The sequence below is a fragment of the Myotis lucifugus genome, unplaced genomic scaffold (genome assembly GCF_000147115.1).
Source record: "Myotis lucifugus unplaced genomic scaffold, Myoluc2.0 scaffold_117, whole genome shotgun sequence".
NCBI lineage: Eukaryota > Metazoa > Chordata > Mammalia > Chiroptera > Vespertilionidae > Myotis > Myotis lucifugus.
This window is the reverse complement of record NW_005871165.1, coordinates 2,998,689-3,019,855: the sequence shown is the minus strand read 5'-3', so window position 1 is coordinate 3,019,855 and position 21,167 is coordinate 2,998,689. Positions and strand designations below refer to the sequence as shown.

The window sequence follows — 21,167 nt, the reverse complement described above, 5'->3', positions numbered from 1 at the left end:
GATCATGGTGTATGATATTTTTAATGTATTCCTGAATTTGGTTTGCTTTTGTTTTATTGAGGATTTTTATATCTATGTTTATCAGGGATATTGGCCTATAATTTTCTTTCTTTGTAGAATCTTTATCTGGTTTTGGAATTAGGATAGTGCTGATCTCCTAAAATGAGCTTGGGAGTTTTTGGAATAGTTGAGAAGGATAAGTGTTAGTTCTTCTGTGAATGATAAAATTCACCTGTGAAGCCATCCAGTCCAGGACTTTGTTGGGAGTTTTTTTATTACTGCTTCAATTTAATTTGTTATAATTAGTCTGTTCAGATGTTTTGTTATTCGCTTTTTTAAAAATAGATTTTTATTGATTTCAGAGAAGAAGGGAGAGAGAAGTAGAAATATCACTGATGAAAGAGAATCACTGGTTGGCTGCCTCCTACATGCCCCACACTGGGGATCAAGTCCACAGGCTGGGCATGTGCCCTGACCGGAATCGAATCATGACCTCCTGGTTCATATGTCGATGCTCAACCACTGAGCCACACTAGTCAAGCGATTTTATGGGTTTTTTTCTTGATTCACTTTTGGAAGATTGTGTGTTTGTAGGAATTTATTCATGTTTTCTAAATTGTTCAGTTTGTTGGCATATAGTTGTTCATAGCAACTCTCAGTTTTTGAAACCAACCGACAGCTGCCCAATCATAGTGGAAATTCTCCTTTATAATGCTGCACCTAAACTCCTAAGTGCACACATAGAGTCATTTAACTAAAGACTGAACAGCTCCAGCTGTCATGTGTCTTTAAATAAACCTTAAAATCAACAGCCAACGTTGGGCTCAATGGTGGAAACTTTAGTGTCTCGTTTCTTTCACTGATCATAATGTTTTTAAGGTTCATCCATGTTGTGGCATGGATATAGAACGTCATTTATTTTTCATTACTGAATAATATTCCATTGTGTAAATACAGCATAGTTTTTATCCATGTTTCAGTTGAGGGACATTTGAGTTACTTCCAGTTTTGGTTATTGCTAATAATGCATATTGACAGGCAGTGGCCCCTTCTCCTTCGCCAGGCCTCATAGCTGTTGGGGAACTAGCTGTACAGCATGGGCATCTCGCCCAGCAGAGGGCAAACTCTGGGGATCAGGGTTCCTGGCCCAGCAACCCCTGTGTGAGGCGGCAGCTTTGGGATCAGGGCCTGTGGCTCTACCTGTTGTTCTCCTTGAGGACACTGGAGGGGAGGGAGGAGCTTTTAAGAACAGAGGTGCCCACACCACCCAGATTCTGCTGGGGTGAAACCAAAAGTATGGCCAAGGCAGGCCAGGAGGGACATATTTACTATACATATTTCTCCATAGGAGGGTAGAAGCCTAACTTTGATGGGTACTAAATAGAAAACACAGAGGAAAACCACTGGAAACAAACCCAAAGTGTTGGACACACCCCTCCCCATAGTTCAACCTCTCCTCAGTGCTTAGAAACCTCCCTGCCTTTTGTTTCCATGAAGGTGCTCTCAGACTGAGTTCTGGCCTTTCTCCCTTGTTGCAATAGCCTTGAATATAGGGGTGACAGAAGTAGGATTACAGTTGTGAGTATATGAAACACAGCTTATTCTTGTAAGTTATTCTTTAGTGTAATAATCATAACCTGCATATCTTTTTCCATATGAACAGCTAAACTTACTTTTGCCCACCCCTGTAATGACCTCTGTGTGTTCTCTCTGGGCTGGAGCAGAGGAAGAAGGATGGGGATGCAGAAGGGCACACGGGTTGCAGGTGAGATGACCCAGGACCAGATCTCACAGGAAGAGGTGCTCAGGGATCAAGGCTTTTCCTCAAATGGCATCAGAGTGACCAGCCTCTCTAGAGTGTCATTGGCCCCATGCATCAGCACTGAACATACACACTCCCATGAGCCCAGTGATTTCACATCTAGGAGGGTTTCTTGTAAATACACTGTCTCAGAAGATCCAGCATCTAGTTTCAATGCACCAAGCCTGAGTCACGAAGGATGGGGAAATAGGTAAACACTCTAAACAACCCAAATAATGAGAATCAATGACCCAATTCTGAAGTTAAGGGAAGTAGATAACCCAGCTGGTGTGGCATGGTTGAGCATCAACCCATGCACCAAGAGGTCACCAGGTTCAATTCCTGGTCAGGGCCCATGCCCTGGTTGCAGGTTCGATCCCAGCAGGGGATGTGCAGGAAGCAGCTGATCAATGTTTCTCTCTCATCAATATTTCAATCTCTCTATCCTTCTCCCTTCCTCTTTAAAAATAAATAAATAAATAAAATCAATAAAAAAATTTTTAAAAAGACACCTTTGATTCCACTCCACTTTGTCTGGCTAACTCTAATTTGTCCCTTATACCTCCAGCCTCGAGGTCATTTTCTCCACAAATCCTTCTCTATCCTCTAGACTTATCTGTCTTGATTATGTGCAGCAGCATGAAGTCAGGAACTTTGCATATTCACCTCCGATTCCCCAGCACCTAGCTCAATGCCTGGCCCATAACATGTGCCCCTTATGGGGCTCAAACTTTGCTGAGAGGACAATACTTATCGGATTCATTTTTATATTTTTCCAGAGTTCTAAGAAAAGTGCCTCATACTAGTAGATCAATCATTACTTGTTAAATACATATATATGACTATATGTAACAAGTTTGTTCTTATATTTAAAGGGAAAATATTTTAAATAATCATGATACCAGAGCCAAACAAATCCAAAGGAACCTCCAGGAAATAAAAATGTGCAAATGTACCAAGCAGTTTTTTCGAGTAAGCCCATATGGGGTTTTAAAAAACACCACAATTGCTGTAGGACTTTATTGTGAATTGGATCTGCCAATATCAATGCTGAAGAAGCCAATCCTGAAGCCAAATACCAGCATTTGTTTCCCAAACACTGATTAAAACAAATATTTTTCAGTTGCCATAGCTTTTGGATCTGTTTTTTGATATGCACACTGAGCATAGAAATAATATGGAAACTCTGGCTCCCTTCATTGCTATTTGAGATTGAGGAACCTAACCTCACTAGTAAAGCCAGAAAACACCAGCTTCAGAACCACAAAAGATAACTTTCCTTGGTTCCAGGCAGCCAACTCCAGTACTCTCTTTACCATGGTCTGCCATTTATACTGGTAGCATGGACAGCCTCAAAGTAGCCTTCAAGTTTGGAAACTAGTTAAAATTAGACTAAGCCTTATGTCATTGCATAAAAGCACTGACAATAGCTCTATAGCTCTTTGATACTCTATATAGCCCTATGTATACATTTTTAATTATAGAAATGTGAGCATATACTGCCAACCCTCTGAATCTGCAGGTTCTGCACTTGCAGATTCTGCATCATAGATTCAACCAATTGAAAATCAAAAATATTCAGATAAAAAAAATGTTATGCTGTGGTTGATGTGTACTATGTAGTTAGGCCTATAATTACTGCCTCTGTATTGAATATGTACAGATTTTTTTGCCATTATCCCCTAAACTATACAGTATAACAATTATTTATGTAGCATTCATATTGTAGTGGGTATTTTAGACAATCTAGAGATGATTTAAAGTATATGGGAAGATGTAAATAGGTTATATGCAAATACTGTGCCATTTATATAAGGGACTTGAGCATCCTTGGATTTTGGTGTCCTTGGGGGTCCTGGAACCAATCCCCTGTAGATACCAAAAGACAACTATATACAATATTGGAGAGAAGAGTAAAAGGACCTGAAGTACCTTTCACCCAGCTTCAACCATTACCAGTTGAGAAAGGAGAACTCAGACACAAAACCACTAAGAAAAGAATTAGTACTTTCACTATTTTGCAAGAGAGACCATACTTGAGAACAATTGAGCTCTCCAAAGAATACGGAAGGTCTTTAGAAAGAAAAAAAAAAGTTGCCAAGATAGTAGCTTGTTCCTTACATAATTACCATATATCAAGCGTTGTCATCAGTCTGTAGATATCAATACTGAAAAATTAGGAATAAAGTTGTGTGCTTTAGGTAGTTAGCAGCTTACAACAAGGGCTCAGGTCTTCATTTAGATTTTAGAAACTAGTATTAAACTGGGTGTTTCTGTCTTTTTAAAATTTATTTAAGAATGCCAAGTATTTGGAGGTTTTTTTGTTGTTGTTTTGCTTTGTTTGTCTTTTTTATGACTGTGGTAAATGATGTGCTAAGTCAAATGGCAGCAGGGCAAGTATCATTCCTGCTGGCTTTGCCCCTCCTGGCCAGTTCCTACCCCTTAAGCATAGACTTGACCACATAGGCTTGTTCTGCATTCTTACTTATATCATTAATTTGGTGTGTTCTTTCTATTTGGCAAAATTAATTTACATGGGCATCACAAGAGATGTTTATTAATACACAAAGATTTCCTTGCTCTTTCTCATCTTGCAATAAGGCGGGTGAAAAACGGATTAGCCGGATACTAAGGAGAAGAAACCTGAAGCCGAGAAGGCCAATGCTGGTGGCAAGGTTAAGAAGGGTAACCTCACGGCCAAGATGCCTAAGACAGGGAAGCCTCACTGCGGCTGAAACCCTGTCCTAGTCTGAGGAATTGGCAGATATTCCCAGTCGGCTATGCATTCCCAAAAGGCCATGTACTAGAGGAAGAATTCAGCAGCTAAATCAACGGTTGAAAACAAAAAGGAGACAGTTCTTGCTAGTGTCACAATACCAGTTGGTGGTACCCGAGTGGCTAAACTTCGCAAAATGCCTGGGTATTGTCCTACTGAAGATGTGTCTCAAAAGCTGTTGAGCCACGACAGAAACCCTTGTCAGCATATGAGAAAACTGCGGGCCAGCATCACTCCTGGGACCATTCTGATCGTCCTCACCAGCGCCCCAGAGGCAAGAGGGTGGTTTTCCTGAAGCAGCTGAGCAGTGGCCTGCTCCTGTGACTGGAACTCTGTCCCTTAACCGAGTTCCTCTGTGTAGAACACACCAGAAATTCATCATCGCCACCTCCACCAAGACTGATGTCAGTGGTGTGAAATCCCCAAACATCTCACTGATGTTTCCTTCAAGAAGCAGCTGCGAAAGCCCAGACACCAGGAGGATGAGGTCTTCGACAGAGAGAAAGAGAAATACGAGATCACAGACCAGGACAAGGTTGACCAGAAAGCCATGGACTCGGAAATTCAGCCAAAAATCAAAGCAATTCCTTGGCTCTAGTCTAGGGCAACCTCTGCTCTGTGTTTGCTTTCACCAATGGGCTTTATCCTCACAAACTGGTGTTCTAAATTTCTTACGAAGAACCTAATTAAATAACTGATCTGTTTTCTTTGTGTCTTTATTTCTTTTTATTCTTGTCTGCCTGGATATGTGGTTTGACTCAGTCAGTTCAATGGAGTGTTAGCCTCTACAGAGAGTGTGACTAGAGGGTTGGAAACAGCTGCAGTGAACTTCATCAGCATTAGATCTGCATTCTAAGTTTCCTTAGGGTCTGGCTTCTCAGCTTTTTTACCCAGCACCTACCAATATAAAATACCATTTCCCTAATCACCACCAAACAAGTCAGGACTAAAATGTACATGGATGCTTTGGCTGAGTGGTTCAGTTGGTTGGAATATCATTCCATGCACCAAAGGGTTGCAGTTCAATTCCCAGTCAGGGTACATACCTAGGTTTCTGATTCAATCCCTGTCAGGTCCAATACAGGAGGCAACTGATCGATGTTTCTCTTTCACTCTCTCTCCTTCCCTCTCTCTCTAAAAATCAATATAAACATATTCTAGGGTGAGGATTAAAAATATAAAAAATAAAAATAAAATGTACGTGGATATAAAATGTGATGTCTTTGAGTCACAAACTTTCATCCCATTCAATTATTTAACATCCATTTTTCCCCATCTGTTCTCAGCCCCACCCCCATAATGATACTTATTAGTTTATTAAAGCATGTAAAGACAATAAATGAGTAGAGTTATTTACCTTCTCTTTTTTTAACCAAAAATCTATTGTACTGTATATACTAGAGGCCCAGTGCACGAAATTCATGCACTTGGGGAGGGGGCGGGGGAGTCCCTCAGCCCAGCCTGCACCCTCTCACAGAAAGTTAGGGATTTCAGAAGAAAATTGAGCTTTGAGTCTGTTCTGAACAAGAAATAGCAAAAAGTTATTCTGTGCCCAGCTAGCAGAGATTCCAGGTGTCACTGAAATATACTTACAGGAGAACCTGTTAACACTTTGTGTATTTTTTTGGTTATGCACTTAAATAAGTTTTTAAACAAAAGTCTACTTCTTAAAAGGCTACAGTTCCTTGTACTTATTATTTGATGGTATGTATTTTCACTGTATCCAAGACTGTAACTGTTTCTTGTGTTTAAGCATCTATGCTCTCATCTTGTCTCTTCTGATAACTTTTTATATTGGCTTATACAAATTCAGCCCCAGATCTAAATGAGGAAACCTCACAGATGTCTTTTACAACCAAACTATTTTGCAGCTTCTCAGACAGCTTTTGGACAGCACAAAAGATTTACTTTTTCATTTTGTAAAAGGAGGAATGCTAGAAATCATTAGGAACACTTTTAATCCTCACCCAAAGATTATATATATATATATATATATATATATATATATATATATATATAGAGAGAGAGAGAGAGAGAGAGAGAGAGAGAGAGAGATGAGAGAGAACATTTATTGGTTGCCTTCCATATGTGCTCTGACCAGGAATCAAACCCACAGCCTTTCAGTATATGGGATGATGCTCCAACCAACTGCGCCATACTAGCCAGGGAAGGAACACTTTGTTTTATAGTGTCTGTATTCTGAGAACTGTGTGTCAAGCCCACAGTATAGGAAGAGCTGGCAAATCAACCTCCCTAGATCAATTGCATACAAGTAAGATGTTATTAATATTAAAATGAACATGTTTTAGTAATTGTATGTCTTCAGGATGGATAGAGTATATGCATGTTCCTGTACAAAGATTGGCATGGTAACTGTCAACAAAATTTATTTTTCTACATGTCCTACAACACTCTTCTTCACCATTTATAAGTTCCCTTTGCTTAATAATTTTAATATTCTGTCATAGGCATATATTTAGACATACAAAAATAAACTAATAGAGTTAAATGGAAAATTATGAAGCTTTTAATTTTAAAACACTGAGTTTATCAGACTATGAGATGTTTATCCACATTAAATTTATCATCCTAATAAAACTGTTAATGTGGTGAAGGCCAGGGGAGGGGGGGGCCTGCGTGGAGGTGGGGAAAAAGGGAGAAAGTGGGGGACATCTGTAATAGCGTCAACAACAAAAATTGTTCAGATTTCCCTGGAAAAATAGATGAAATATATCCATTTTATTGTATACACAGACATGTTTCTCTTTCAGTGACTGCATAGCCTCAACTACTATGTATATTAGTCCCAACCAGACTTACCACCTTCTGTTCTCTCAAAGGCCCAGAGAAGACTGGCCGATGAGTGGCTGAGAACGGTCTGCTGGAAAGCAAGGCGCAGTGAAGGCCACTTATGCCCGAGCTGTATTACATATCCATTTACATTTTTTAAAGTGGCAAAAATGAACTAACACAATTTTTTTTTTTTTGCTTTCTTACAACACATAACCAGTCTTGTTCCATTCAAACCTCAACCACCAACAACTGGCCCTCTGGTTATTTTGAAGCAAATCCTAGGCATGTAATTTCACCTGCAAATATTTCAGTATGTATCTTCAAAAGATTTTTTTACTCTGTGAATAAGACCATAAGCAATCATCAAATGCAAAAATTACCAATAATTATTTAATGTTATCAAATATCCAATCATCATTCATGTTTCCCCAATTTCTTATAAAATTTTCATCTTCTCTATTTAGATCAGGATCCAAATAAGACACATTGTAATAGAGCGATAAGTCTTTTAAGTCCACTTTAATCTATAGGTTTCTCTTATCTTTTTTCTTTGCAATTTTTTTGTTAAAGATTGTCCTTTAGAGTTTCCCATAAACTGGATTTGCTGACTTCATTCCTAAGGTATCATTTTTAAAAATCCTCACCCCAGGATATGTTTATTGATTTTTAGAGAGAGGAAGGGAGGGAGAGAGAAGCATTGATGTGAGAAACATTAATTGCTTGCCTCCCCTTAGCACCCCAACCAGAGACTGAACCCACAACCTAGATATGTGTCCTGACTGGAAATAGAACCTTTAACCCTTTTGGTGCCAAACGACACTCCAACCAACTGAGCCACCTGGGTGAGGCCCTAAGGTGTCATTTAACATGTTCTCTATCCCCCGTTTCCTGTACATTGTTAGTTGCATGAAGGGCTTAAACAGATTCAGATTCAATGTGAGTTGTTTTTTGTTTTTGTTTTGCAAGATGTGTAGTAAAAATTTAATCTTGTCCAACAAGGGGTCTGGCTTTGGTTTCTGGGAGGTAATATTTTATCTCTTGGAATATCGTGCCTGATAAGAGTGCTTCTTTTTGCCTGGGGGCCTTGGGTCACATGTAATCAGCTCAACTTTGAAGGCTATCAACCAAATAAAAACTCTAGACAGGAAGGCCCTGGTGAGCTTCCCTGATTGGCAGTGATCTGTGTGTATTGTCATTCAACTATTCTGGGAGTAATGCTGTGCACAACCTTGTGGGGAGAGGACAACTGGAACGTCCATGTTTGGACCTTTCCTGGACTCTTCTGGTTTCTTCCTGTGGACCCTGAGAAAGAAGATACCTACTAAGAAGGGCTCCTGGTGGCTAATTGGGCTAAAATAAAAAACAAAAACAAAACAGCCTAGCAGCCATTTCCATACAGGGGCCTCTCTTGCAAATCACACTTCAGGGAGAAACTTGCACTACGCTCCCTTAGTCCTGCTCTGAACTGCCTTCCTGCACTGTGATTATGCCATCTGAGTCCACCCTTATAGAGGAGTGCCTGGAATCTTGTTTCCATCAATAGGATTGAGATTTTGCCCATCCAACTGGAGCTACCAGCTATACCCCCATCAGCATCTTCACCGACCAATCAGAGCAGCTCCATTCCAACCAATCAGGACAGTGCCTTTTGGACCAAACTGCAAGAATTTGGAGTCCTCATTTGCGTGAGGACAAACCAATCAGGGACCAGGACACCCAATCAGGGTGAGGACTTCTGTCTATATAAGTCAGCTCCCCAGTGGCTCAGAGAGCACACTTTCACTTTCCACCGAAGACTGAACACTGCATTTCCCTAGTTTACCAGAGCATACACAGAGTGGAGTGGATTGGACCAAGTGGAGTGGAGCAGAGCTGTCTAAACAGGGAGGGGCCTTGCCCCAGGGCCACCTCACAGCAGTGCTGTTCCATAGCCACTGCTTTAAAATTGAACTGTAACACTATGGAGCTGTTCCATGCTATCCTCACAGCTCTGCTGTATCGCAATTGAGCTGTTTGCACTGAATAAGTTTCCTTTTTCACTGCACCTTAATTTGGGGATTTCTGTTGGCATTGAATTGTCGTCAACAATCATCAGTTGGCACTTCCTTGGTTACTTTTAATCTGTATCCTTTAGCTTGAAAGTTGTTAGTATAACACTTTCACTGAGCTCTGCGAGCCCTTCTAGAGAACTATCCTAACTAAGGGTGGTTTGGGGAATCCCCAGACTTGCAATTAATGCCAGAAGTGAGGGCTGACTTGAGGACTGCCCCCTAAATTTCCCACAAGACCACTACAGAGTGGTGGTGTCTACCCACTATGTATCAGGAGGTACATGATTTCTGGGTATTTCTGTTTCTGACATGATGATCATGGATTAAAATCATTAATTATTCAGGGGCTGTAAAATGGTGTTCTAGTTCTATCATCTATCATCTATTCTTTATTAATCTTCTTTGTTAGTCTTCTCTTATCAGATAGATAGATAGATAGATAGATAGATAGATAGATAGATAGATCGATCAGCGATTCTCAACCTGTGGGTCACGACCCCTTTGGGGGTCGAACGACCCTTTCACAGGGGTTGCCTAAGACCATCGGAAAACACATATATAATTACATATTGTTTTTGTGTTTAATCACTATGCTTTAATTATGTTCAATTTGTAACAATGAAAATACATCCTGCATACCAGATATTTACATTACGATTCATAACAGTAGCAAAATTACAGTTATGAAGTAGCAACGAAAATAACTTTATGGTTGGGGGTCACCACAACATGAGGAACTGTATTAAAGGGTCACGGCATTAGGAAGGTTGAGAACCACTGAGATAGATAGATAGATATCTAGATACTATCTAGGTCTATTTCAGATATATATCTATTGCAGATAATATAGGAATGACAGGAAAAGAAAACATTTATTTTTTTTATCAGTTTTCAAATTAAAGAGGTAGTTCCTTGCATCCTTCACCCAAGTGACCAATGACTGGGTGTTTTTTGTATGTTTATGTCATGAATTTAAGCATCAAACCATTGAGATTCTATCATTATTAATGTTCATATTTGATCATCTTTAACCAGTGAGGGCTTTTCTAAACTGACTGCAGAATCCTTCTGGCATGACCCTAGAGCTCTTTGATAGCTTCCTTGCTTTCTGGTATAACACGATATTAGGCTTATCTGGTATAGTTCCTGTTTCAGACCAGGAATCAGCCACTTCTCCAGAATCAGGCTAGGTTCCCCAAAGAAAGAGTTTGAGTCAAATATTTACACGCAAGAAGTCTCAGAATTAATACCTGTCGGGAGTGGCAAAAGTAGTGAAAGGAGTTGTAGGGATAAAATAGGCAGGTGTGGGGAGTTTTAGGAATAAGGAGGGTTCATGGGAGAGGAATGTATAGGTGAGAGCTTGGAGTCGCCAGAAGACATACATTCATAGAAAAAAAAAGTGCCACAGGATAAGGGGAGAGGAAGACATCCATTCACAGAAGATAAGGAAAAGCCACAGGAAATGGAGAAAAAAGGAAACAGAGGATAGAGAAATGCCCACAAATGGCAGAAAGAGGAAAACGGATCTTTCACGGGAGATAGAGAAATGTTACAAGATAAGGGGGAGAGAAAGAAAAAGGGGGCACCACGTGGAGTTTGGGCTTTGAAGTTGATATTCTGCAAAAAAGAGTGACCAATCAGAAGGGAGCATGACCAAACAAAGAACTACAGCATTTATAACTTAGAAGAAGGGGCTTTGTGGGTAATCCCCTTGGGAGTCCCTCCTTACATGGGAGTCTGTATTTGCTTCCAATACATTTCCACCCTTTTCATCTACCACCTTTTGTCCGTGGCTTCGTTCTTTGAATCCATCTGAACAAGGACCTGGGAAAGAAATCACCCCTGCATCCTGCTCAGGAAAACAACCTGAATCAGTTGATGCGTTGGCTGGGAACACGAAGGACCCACAGACTCTATCCCTTCCTCTGCTATCCCTTTATAATTTTGGAGACATTAACAGACACTCGCCAGCCACTTAAACCTGGCTGCCATCTTGTGCGGGCATTTCTCCTTTCTCCCTTACCATCCCTTCCCAGACGCACTCTCCACCTCATGGGCCAACTAAAGCAGGTAGGCGTCAGCTAAATGAAGGGCCACAAGGACGACTGCCACATGTAAAGTCTCCGTGTGAGGATAAACTGGTGCCGGGTTGGGCGCAGCGGTTCTCAACCTGTGGGTCGCGACCCCTTTGGCGGTCGAACGACCTTTCACTGGGGTCGCCTAAGACCATCCTGCATATCAGATATTTACATTACGATTCATCACAGTAGCAACATTACAGTTATGAAGTAGCAACGAAAATAATTTTATGGTTGGGTCACAGCATGAGGAACAGAAGGTTGAGAACCACTGGGTTAGGCGTGGTCGGCAAACTGTGGCTCGCGAGCCACATGCGGCTCTTTGGCCCCTTGAGTGTGGCTCTTCCTAAGCCTTAGGAGTACCCTAATTAAGTTAATAACAATGTACCTACCTATAAGTTTAAGTTTAAAAAATTTGGCTCTCAAAAGAAATTTCAATCGTTGTACTGTTGATATTTGGCTTTGTTGACTAATGAGTTTGCCGACCACTGGTAGAGCATTAGGCTCCCGCCAGTTACAAGACAAAGCCCGGTCATCAATTAAATGAGTGCTTGGGTCCCTGCCCAGCTCTGAAGATCAAAGAGGCAATTCCTCCCTCCGGTTGGAGACTCATATGTCCTTACGTGAGTAAGAGCCCTCGTGGAGGTGCCTGAGATTAAATTCCTAAGGCGAGAAGGCGGCCTCACAGGGCTCTTACATAAATGTAATTAAACTCTGACCCGACCAGGGAATGCACGTAAGGGCTGAGCAGACAGCTGGGGAGAGAAACTGACCCACGTAAAGGAGGGGAGATTACCAGAGGCATCACTTCCCCTGGGAGCCCTCTCCATCAGCAGCACACTGTGACCCACAACGCAAGTCCACTCCCCGGCCCAGATCCCACTCAGGTTTAGTCGGAGAGTCATCTGCCTTTTCTTCTGCTTTCTATCTCAGTCGGCCCCCTCCCAGACCACTGTCTCATGGGCCAGACCCCAGATCCTGTGTAAGAGTGCTTTTTAGTTGCAGGGGCAGGGGAGCAGAGTGTGTGAGCACTTCCGAGCACTCCTTCCCTGCCGCCCAGACTCCATGCAGCGAGGGGCTGGGGGGCAGAGAGAGAGAGAGAGAGAGAGAGAGCGTGCAAGGCTGCTGCTTGCAAGTAAGGGCACGGCCCCACCCTTTGCTGGCATGTTTTGGCACTCCAGATGGTGCGCAAGTGTTCAGAATGTGTTCATAAGGGTCAATCTAAGGAATGCTAGTGACTCACTTTTCTTGATTGTTGGAAAGAGTCACGGGTGGAAAATGATAGAGTAGGAATATGGAAGTCATAAGGCATGCATTTTTTGAAGGACATAGGAAGAAGGTTTTAGTCTTTTAAGTACCTACTCTCAGTCTGAGTGGGGTTTTTACCAGGCAGTTTTACTGAGAACAAGATGAGAGGTTTGCTGCGCCCAAGGGGTTAATTCCTTAGCTTGATTCATTAGCATGATAAGGCACACTCCTGCAGGAGACTAATGGCAGCTGCCTACTGATGGGGTTGATTTAAGTTTAGGAGGGCTTTCCAGTCCCCTTGGAATTCTAGGGTTGGAGCCCCAACTTTCCAAGTACTCTGCACGCAGCCGACATTAATATCAGTCTTACAAGAGGGCCCAAGGGCATTAGAGAAATATTCCTATCGTTGGGCACACCCGCAGAGAGCAAACATGGGTATGCACCACACCCCAGGACAGGGAGAGTTGGAAGGACAGCTCGGCACGAGCCCCCGAGATCCCAGTGGTAAGTACGGTTAAGTCCTGGTTAAGTCCTGCAACCCTTATCTGCAACCATACGCAGAGGCAATCTTTCACTCCTTGTGAGTGAGAACTCCGCGCACCCTTAACTAGGAGGGAGGACACCCCCACCATCAAAGGGAGAGTCACAAAGGATGATGGATGTCCTTTTGTGTGTTTTCTTACAGATGGGAAGTGTGTAGTCCACACTATGTAAAGACAGCCCCCTAGGGTGCAACCTTAAGAATTGGGATGATTTCAACCCACAAACCTTAAAGAAGAAGCACCTGATTGTTTCTGCCCTCCGTCCTTACCAACTAGTGAATGGAGAGAGTTGGCCCTCAGAGGGAAGCATTAAGTATAACACCATCCTGCAGTTAGATCTTTTCTGTAGGAGGGAAGGGAAACGGTCAGAAGTCCCATATGTCAGGCTTTCTTTGCTCTAAGGGACAAGCCAGATCTATGCAAGAACTATAAACTTGATCCCTCCCTCCTGACAACAGTAACCCAAAAGCCGCTGGAGGAGAAGGCTCCAGTACCCCAGAGCCCTCTTGCCCTCCATCTGAACTCTCAGGTGAATCATGTTGCCCCCCCCCCCACCCTTATCCTGGGCCTCCAGAAAAAGTGCCTCTGCCAGCAGAAAAGCAGGCACCCAGGGCGGTCCCTACACCAGGCACCCAGAAGGTCTCTACCCGCTGGTAGAGCAGGTGGGCGAATTTGGGTGTGAGAGTTCAGGCCCCTTTCAGCCTTAAGGACCTGAGCCAGATAAAGAAAAACCTGGTAGTAAATTCTCCGATAATCCTGATAATTATATTGAGGACTTTCAGAGCCTAAATCGGATATTTGTCCGGTCTTACCGGGACTTAATGCTCCTTCTAGAGCAAGCCTTGTCTTATGCAGAGAAGGAGAAGGTTTTGGCAGAGGCTCGAAACTTTGGCAACAGTTATTACATTTCTTGTGTACGAGACATTACAAACCCTGAAGAGAAAGAAAGATACCTGACAGGGTCTCAGGCACTTCCCAGTGCAGACCCAGAGTGGGACCCTGATGTTGAGATGTGGAAAAATAAGCCTATTAATTACTCCAGACTAACTACCATCAGCCAGGAGGCTAATGAAAACCCCTCCACATTTTTGGAGAGACTTAGAGAGGCATTGGTTAAGCACACCAATATAACCCCAGTTTCATTAGAGAGGCAGTTGATTTTAAAGGATAAATTCATCATTCAATCAGCCCCAGGCATCAGGAGAAAACTACAAAAATTGGCTATCGGCCCCGAGAGCACCTTAGACGTTCTCCTGAATGTCGCCACCTCTGTGTTTTATAATAGAGACCAAGAGGAAGAGGCTAGAAAGGAAAGGAGAAGTCAGGTCAGAACCAAGGCTCTTGGAGAGAACAAGGGCTCCCAGTTAGAGCCCGGAGGCAAATGGTCAGTCCCAGCCACCTGTTACACTGTGGCCAGGTTGGACATATACACCGGGGTTGCCCCAAGGGGCGTGGTGAACCCCCGAAGCCCTGTCCTGTCTGTTAAGGAAACCACTGGAAGTCAGACTGCGCCCCCCCCCCCCCCCACACACACACCACTAGAAATGGAGGTCCCCTGGGGCGGGGCCGACGACCCAGCTGGCCCAACAGGACTGATGGGGCCTAGGGTCTCCCAACCCGGCTCCTCATAGAACTGTCATTTCCACCGGGAGCCCTGGGCAAGCCTAACAGTTGAGGGAAAGGAAATTAATTTCCTCCGAGACACAGGAACCAATTTCTCCGTACTTCTCTCTAACCCTGGTAAGTTATCTTCAGAGGCGATAACCATTATAGGTGTGTCTGGAAGGCCAATAAAGAGATATTTTCTCAACCTTTAGGGTGTAGCTGGGGTGAGCTGTTCTTCTCCCATGCCTTCCTAATCATGTCAGAGAGCCCTACAGCTCTCTTGGGAAGAGATATCCTAGCTCCTCTGGGAACTACTGTCCACATGGACCCAGAGCAGGTCCTATGCCTCCCCCTAGTGGAGACTGAAGTGAACCCTGATGTTTGGGCCACACAGGGCAGGACAATCCATCACAGCCTCCCCAGTCCAGGTCCTTCTCAAGGATTCAGCCTCATACCCACATCAGAAGCAATATCCCCTCAAGCCTGAGGCTCAGGAAGGACTCACGGTTATAATAGACAACCTAAGGAAGCAAGGCCTGTTAAAAGCATGTAACAGCCCTTGCAATACTCCCATATTAGGAGCACGAAAACCTAATGGTGAATGGAGATTAGATCAGGACTTACCACTAGCAAATGAAGCAGTGATGCCCATTCACCCAGTTGCCCCTCACCCTTATACTTTGCTTACTCAGATTCTGGAGGACACAGAGTAGTTTACAGCACTCGATCTCAAAGGATGCCTTTCTCTGTGGACCCTTGCATCCCAACTCACAGTTTCTATTTGCCTTTGGAGATCCTAATAATCAGGGCAGTCAGCTAGCATGGCCAGTGCTGCCCCGGGGTTTGCGGGATAGCCCTCATTTATTCGGGCAGGCCTCATTGAAGGGCCTCGGGCAGTTTAGTTTCCCCAGCACTAAGGGCCTCCAGTATATAGATGACCTTTTACTATGGGCCCCATCGGAGGAAATCTCCGAGAAAGGGACTAAGGCAGTGGTTCTCAACCTTCTGGCCGTTTAAATACAGTTCCTCATGTTGTGACCCAACCATAAAATTATTTTCGTTGCTACTTCATAACTGTAATGTTGCTACTGTTATGAATCGTCATGTAAATATCTGATATGCAGGATGCTCTTAGGCGACCCCAGTGAAAGGGTCGTTCGACCGCCAAAGGGGTCGCGACCCACAGGTTGAGAACCGCGGGACTAAGGCTTTACTAAATTTCCGGGTGGAAAAAAGGCTATAAGGTCTCCCAAGCCAAGTTGTGATCCCGTTCAGTTAAATACCTAGGCCTTAATCTATCACAGGAAACACGAGCTTTAGGACAGGACTGGATAGGCCCTATTCTTGGCTTCCCTTGGCCCCACACCCTCCTACAGCAGCGGTTCTCAACCTTGGCTGCACATTAGAATCACCTAGGAATCTTTTTAAAATCCTGATTTCTGGGCTCCATCCTCCGGAAATTCTGTTTCTTTGTTACTAATATTGTGGCCTCACCCCATAACAAAGAAACAGAATTTCCGGAGGATGGGACCCAGAAATCAGGATTTTTAAAAGATTCCCAGGTGATTCTAAGGTGCAGCCAAGGTTGAGAACCACTGCCCTAGAGCAATTGAGAGGCTTCTTGGCATCCCTGGCTATGGAGAGTTAGCAAGCCCACTTTATCAGCTGGTTAAAGAGGCACAGAAGGACAGTGTCCGAGTAGAGTACAGTGGGGCCTTGACTTACGAGTGTCCCGACTAACGAGTTTTTCGAGATATGAGCCGTCTCTTGGCTGATTTTTTGCTTTGGGTTGCGAGCTAAAATTCGGGTTACGAGCCAGCTTCAGACACCCCACCGCTAGTTGGCACAGCGAACGTCACAGTGAACGCCACAACATCAGCCCAGCATCATGTGTCTCACTCGTTCACTTTTTGATTTGACATATGAGTAATTTGAGTTATGAGCTCCGTCACGGAACGAATTAAACTCGTAAGTCAAGGCCCCACTGTATATGGGGTATTACCCAAAGCATCCCTTGAGATAAACTTAACCATGCAGGTGTTCGGACATTCAGTAGTTGCTAGCGAAGAGACTACTCTAAGCAAGCAGGACTGAGGGCAGGCACCATCATCTGACCTTATATTAATATAGTTAAGACTGCCGAAGGAATTACGCCACACAAATATATGCAGTTGCAAATCACACAGCACTTTATTGCTCACACAAATTCTTGGTGCCGTGGGTACAGCCTTGACGGGATCCTAAAGTGTGGCTTCCTCTGAAGGCAGCCTCGGCGCTGTCTGGTAGCTGGCAATGTCGGGCCAGGAGACAGAGTTCACAGCTGTACCGCCCTAGATCTCCCCAAGTTCGGTCGCGGCTCGATCCGGTAGCAGTCGTCTTCTGTCTGGCACGGAGCAGGGGAGCTTCAGATCAAGTCGATCGATGTCTGAGGTTTGGGACCCGTTATTATAGCCAGATTGTTTACCTCACAGCAATCCAGGTACTTATCAATCAGGTACAGGGATTCAAGGTAAAAATCCATCAATTACGTCAATGGTACAGGTGCATATCAGTCAGGGCAAGTGTTAATCAATCAGGGTACAAGATATTTTTCCAAATTACACTTTAAACCAAAACAAGTTCTGGACTTTCCAGGGTGAGTCATGTTTGTACCTCATGTCTCTCTGACCAGTCCTTATCTATGGAGTGCACTCCTGCTCATGTTCTTTCCACAGCAAATCTTTATCTATGGGGTGCACTCCTGTCTAGTTACTTTCCAAAACAACATATTAAGTTTCACACAAGTATTTTTCTACATGTCCTACAACACTCTTTAATTATTTTCTGCTATAACATTGTAACACTCTCTACTTATTTCCTCTCATTGTCACAATTACTATGGCAGGCAGCCTCTCCATTTTAGTCTGGGAACCTGAGGCTGAGCGGGCCTTTAAACAACTCAGAAAGGCCCTGTTGCAGGCACCGGCTTTAAGTCTCCCAACAGGCCAGGAATTCAACCTATATGTAACAGAAAGGGGGGAATGGCCTTGGGAGCCCTGACCCAACCTAGAGGACAGACCCAACAGCCCGAGGGATATCTGCGTAAGGAAACTGATGTTGTGGCTGAAGCTGGCCCTCCTGCTTATGGGCAGTGGCAACCATCGCTCTCCTGATCCCTGAGGCAGTTAAGCTAACTTTGGGACAGGACTTCACCTTATACACGCCCCTCTTTTAAATACCAGGGGAGGCCTATGGCCTTCTGATGGCCGACTTTTCAGGTATCAGGCCCTCTGCTTGAGGGCCCAGCTGTTCAGATCAGGACTTGCCTTGCCTTGCACCCTGCCTCATTTCTCCCTGAGGAGAGTGGAGAGCTTCTACACGAGTGTGAACAGGTTATTTTACAAACTTATGCAGCTGGAGAAGGAAAAGCCTCCGAGTGATCACCAATGGCAGCTCTTATGTTGAGCCAGGAGTCAAAAAAGCCAGAGATGCAGTTGTTTCTTTAAATGAGAGCCAGCCGTTTCCCCGGGGACTAATGCACAACTGGCAGAATTAATTGCTCTCCTTAGAGCCTTAGCGTTAAGCCAAGGAAAACGAGTTAACATCTCTACTGATTCCAAATATGCCTTCCGAGTGCTCCATGCCCATGCAGCCACCTGGAAGGAGAGGAGCTACTTAACTGCTAATGGGTCCCCAATGGAATATCACAAGGAAATCGGCCGCCTCCTATCAGCCGCTTTTCAGCCAGCAGAGGTTGCAGTCATGCATTGCAAGGGGCATCAAAAAGGAACAGATGAAATAACAGCGGGAACTCAGCGGGCAGATGTTGCAGCCAAGGCTGCCACCCAAGAGCCTTGGAAAACGATAGCCCCTCTAGTCTGGGAAGACTCCCTGCGGGATAGTAAGCCCTACTATACACAGAAGGAAAAGGGATGGGCTGACTCCCGAGGATATACTCCCCTTCCCACTGGATGGATACGGGCGGGGGATACGCTCCTCCTTCCTAAAGCCAATCAGTGGAAGGTCATTAGGGCGTTGCACCAGGCATTTCATCTAGGGGAGAAAAAAACCTATCAAATAATTCAGCAATTATTTACAGAAAGGGGTCTCATGAAGACCACCCAACAAGTAGTCAACTCTTGTGAGGTCTGCCAAAGGAACAATCCTAGTAACCAGGAACTAGCATTACCCGGTCTTCAAAGAACCGGAGGGTATCCAGGGAAGACTGGCAGATAGCGTTACCCACATGCCTAAAGTTAAAGGATTTCTATACCTCCTCGTGTGGGTAGATACTTTCACTAACTGGGTAGAGGCCTTCCCCTGTAAGACTGAGAAGGCACAAGAGGTAGTCAGAACTCTCACTTCAGAAGTTACTCCCCGCTTCGGATTGCCACACTCTCTCCAGAGCGATAATGGCCCCTCATTCAGGGCCCAGGTCACTCAAGCGGTCTCAAGGGCCCTAGAAATAAAATACCACCTCCATTGTGCCTGGAGGCCTCAATCTGGGAAAGTAGAAAATGCAAATGACATTCTAAAAAGACACCTTTGTAAACTTGTCCAGGAAACTCACCTGTCCTGGCCACTAGTTTTATCTATAGCCCTACTAAGAATTCAAAATACTCCCCAAAACTTAGGGCTTAGCCCCTATGAAATGTTATGTGGCCATCCTTTCCTTACCAAAGACTTCCTTGTATTCAAGGAAACCATGGCATTAGTACAAGATATTACAGCACTGGCTAAATTTCAGCAGACTTTACAACTCTGAAGCCAGACCCAGGGATCCCCAGGTTCCATCCCTAACACCTGGAGATCTGGTACTCATTAAGGCTTTACCTATCCTCTCTACCACTATGAAACCACGATGGGAGGGTCCCTATCCCATAATTTTATCCACCCGCCCGCTGCGATCAAGTTCAGTGGAGTCAACTCCTGGATCCATCTGTCTCGACTAAAGCGTTGGATGCTAGCACAGGAGGAAGACGAAGATGTATTGCCATCAACTGAATCACCAGACTGCTACTCATGTGAGCCTCTGGAAGACCTGAAACTTCTCTTTCGAAAGGATCCTGGAGAGTCAACAAGTGCCAGATGAGTAACACGCTTTGGTATTTCTGGATAATCATTGTTTTCATCTTCCTAATAGTTCTTATTCTGCCTTTTTTGGAGTGTTGCCAGAACCCTAGGCTGGTACCTGAAGGAGACCTTTTCTACCCTTGCTGGGACACAGAAATACCATAAAATGCTCCTACCTATAGCCCTTTTCTGTATCCCTAGTATAGCAGGGGACTGGGAAACTAATGTCCTAATGAATTTCTCAGCCATACTGGCTCCCCAAATTCCTGACGGCTGGGTGAGTTATGAGCAGCCCAATTCAGGGTCAGATTATCTCAATTGGATATACATCTCCCATATTCCTCTCAGAGTCATGCTACCTTACCCTTACATGAGCACCTCTGGGCATCTCCAATCTGCTGATCGTTGTTCCTAAAGCTCTTAAAAATGTAGCCTTCACTAGGACCGTAGGAGGTTACTCTTATATGACAAACATAGATCCTAGTTTTAACCAGACCCTCCTTGTCTTGGATACCTATATTCAAATCCTGTAATCTCCCATACAATACTTCCCTGCAGCCTCTCTCAACAGGCCCCATACCATGCTTGTGACTACAAAAAACAAAAAGACATATACAACTGGTTTCTTAGACATTCTATTATAAACTACAATCTCCGGAGATCAGTTCTCCACAGCAAACTCCCTACCCACCTAGGTCAAGGACTCGAACGGATAGATGCTTCTCTAGATGCCAATTCCACCATCCCTGTTACTCCTGGCCTCCTGTGCCTCCTGGAGGGATATCTGTTTGCAGGGGGCAATGATTTAATATCATGGGGACCCCAACATCTAGAATGGAAAAAAATGTGTCAGATCTTGGACTATAGGACAGCAGAGGCTGAATCAGACCAGCACCAGAGTCTTCAATAATTTCATCATTCAGCAATAATTCTCTTCCAACACATAAGGTGTCCCAATCTAACATGTATGGGAGCCTATTATTCTCATGGTTCTATGAGTAATGGTTTTAATGACTGTTATAGTTGGATTGATGGTGGGAGTCACTTATAATGCAATCACAGTCACCAACCTAACCAGAACCATTTCTCAAGTTTCTGAAGATGCTGGCCAGAACTTTAGGGACATCCAGAAGTCTATAGATTCTTTAGCACACATAGTCCTTACTCACAGGATGCCATGATTAATACTTCTTGCTGCATCTACATAAACACCTCCAAAGA

General features: G+C 43.9%; 1 pseudogene; it reads left to right on the top strand.

Annotated features, from left to right (window-relative positions):
• The first annotated feature begins 3,143 nt into the window (after positions 1-3,143).
• LOC102421681 lies at positions 3,144-5,243 on the top strand (annotated as a pseudogene).
• Positions 5,244-21,167: the final 15,924 nt, after the last annotated feature.